The sequence below is a fragment of the Grammomys surdaster genome, unplaced genomic scaffold (genome assembly GCF_004785775.1).
Source record: "Grammomys surdaster isolate TR1022 unplaced genomic scaffold, NIH_TR_1.0 67, whole genome shotgun sequence".
NCBI lineage: Eukaryota > Metazoa > Chordata > Mammalia > Rodentia > Muridae > Grammomys > Grammomys surdaster.
Window position 1 is genome coordinate 9177957 of NW_021604569.1, and position 2596 is coordinate 9180552.

The 2596-nt window shown below is 47.0% G+C and overlaps 1 long non-coding RNA gene across 1 annotated transcript; it reads left to right on the forward strand.

The window, feature by feature from the left end:
* Nucleotides 1-123: 123 nt before the first annotated feature.
* Nucleotides 124-1713, forward strand: LOC114630597. Its single transcript, XR_003712843.1, has 2 exons — nt 124-471; nt 564-1713. It is a non-coding gene; the product is annotated as an uncharacterized LOC114630597 (long non-coding RNA).
* The last annotated feature ends 883 nt before the right edge of the window (nt 1714-2596 follow it).

Here is a 2596-nt window from a genome sequence, read left to right on the forward strand (position 1 = left end):
CAGACAGCAGTCTCCCTGCCTGGACCTGAGAATTATTCTCTCTCTCTCTCTCTCTCTCTCTCTCTCTCTCTCTCTCTCTCTCTCTCTCTCTCTGTCTCCTTCCCTCGCTCCCTCCCTCCCTCCTTCCCTTCCTTCCTTCCTTCCTTCCTTCCTTCCTTCCTTCCTTCCTTCCTTCCTGTAATGACACACTTCTGGGAACAGACAGCAGAAAGAAGTCTTTGAAGACGCTCCCTGAACAGTGGCACCTTGGGGCACACCCTTCCTCCCTTTCGTGGCTTGGACACTAGGGACGACAGGCTGAGGTGGCTGGAAAGATGAGCAAAATCACAGTGGTAGTTACAGACCATTTTGTGAGTCCATATGTTGTCTTTTTAGGAATTTCCAGAAAGGAGTGGAAGACGCTTCAGAGAAAAACGGGAGCGATGGGGGAGGCGCTGAAGTGCAGCCAACCACCTTCCCTTTGAGAAATCTGTGAGCTTGTATTCATTTTAGACTGGGTTTGTGGCTTCTACAAATTTACTTAAGTGACATTGAAAGACTCTTTTTTTCTCTTTTTGCTCCAGATATATTTATACAAGAACTGGGAACAACTGATGTGTTAAGCCTAAAAGCAGGTGCATCAGGACTAACTTCTAGGATCGACAACGATTTCTTCACTCTTTAAATTTTTTCAAGAATGTAAAACTTCTCAGAGGTAAAATCTGCAAGAACACACATGGGCAGTCTGGAATGTTTGGGGAGCAGCTACACAGCTGTGTGGCCACAGTCCACAACAGGACAGATCGTCTGCATCACCCTGCGAGGTCTCTCCTCTGCTCCGGATACTCTGGGCCCAGACAGCCGCTGTTCTGACGTATGGAGCTGCCACTGCAGGCTTTAGAGCCTCATACAGATGAACTCTTTGGCAACTGGCTTCTTGTACCAGTGATGCTTTTTGGATCCAGTAGTGGCACACTGACAGTCAGTAGCTCATATCCTTGCTGAGTTTACATCGTTTTTATATTCCTCCCTAGAGATGAATGTGGCTTATCTGTTTGCTCTTTGGTGGGCTTTAGGCTGTTTTCATTTTCTTTCATTTTAAATTGATCTTAAGGTACCTGGGAGCCGTGTTGTTGTTAATGGTGGGAATCCTTCCCTCCCACTGCACTTCTGTTTTTAAACATCTTGAGGTTTTTGTGAAATTGAATCCGTTGCTACAGAGTATTCCGACAGCTGGGCTCTCCTTGCTGGAAAGAGATGACTGGCTTTTTAAGGGGTGAGATCCTTGTTTGGTGTGGCATCCCTGGTAGGGAGGGGCAGCTAAAGTAAGTCAGAGTCCAGGGAACAAAGCTGGCACAGCCACCTGATGGCTGACTGCCAAAACCACCTTTCCAGATATGCCACTTCAGCAGGCTCTGGTGAGTAACTCCACTCCTGGAACAATGGCTGTCTGTATGTAAAAGGCCAGAATATGAACTGGGCTCTCGATGTCTGCCATGTTCACAACTGATGAGTCAACTGGAGTTGAGTGGGGATCTCAGTAGGAGATTAGGTCAGACACATAAAGTCTCAAACAAAACCGAACAGTGAGAGTGTCTCCAACTGATCTGGTGAGCGAGAGAGGATGACGGAGCTCCCATAGGAAGAAGGTGAAGGGGGACAGTCATCAACTGGTCCAGCATGGAGAATGGAACACAATAAAAAAATATAGCCACTTGGCATTAGATTCTCAAAGTGAGTCGTCCAGACCCTCTTTGTCTTCTGACCCTCCCCCCCCCCCACACTTATTGCACCAGTATATCATAAGGCTAGGTCTGCTAACCTAGCCGTCTGGAGAGACACAGTAACTGAGCACAGCACCAGCCACAGACCCACTATCCTTCTTCGATATCCAGTTTCACAGGCAGTTTTGTGTCTTCTGCTTTAGGCTGCATGCAAACTGAATGGCAAGCAGACATCTTGGGCATAGGTGACTTTGAATTCTGGGCAATCTATCCTGACTGGCCCTTTGCCTCACCTAATTATATCCATCTTTGTGTTTCACTAATGCACTGCGATCCACATCTAATCCTTCACGGAATGAGGTGGGGTAAGAACAAATAGACAAGTCATTAAGCTGACCTCAGAGTGAAATTCAAACAACCCATGAGTCTTCTGTACTCCCACCCAGCAGGGGCGGTGGAGACAATGGACTCTTCTTCTTGCAGAAGGGCAGGAAAACAAGGGTGAAGAGCTGCCCTGGGGGTGGTATTCTCCAGCCTTCTCATGAGTACTTCGAATATTCATTCATTCATTCATTCATTGTAAGCTTAGAGTTTTCAAAACCTACTTTAATCAAGGTTCTTAAATGCTTCAACCTCCTTTCACCCAGCAGAGGTGTGAAAGGGCAGGTTAGTAGGGCAAAGCGGGATGTGGACCTGTTTAAAAATTGTTCTTTGGGGTGATTCCAATCTTTGTTGATAGGATATGGCAGTTCAGTTCACATGAATCAGCAGCGGCAGCTAGATCCTCTCCCAAACACCAGCAATGGCAGTTTGGTCCAGTAGAAACGGTAAGGCTCTGCCAACTGGCCCAAGTTTGAGGAAGCGGTAAGAGGCTGCTGGAATATCACAAGTTC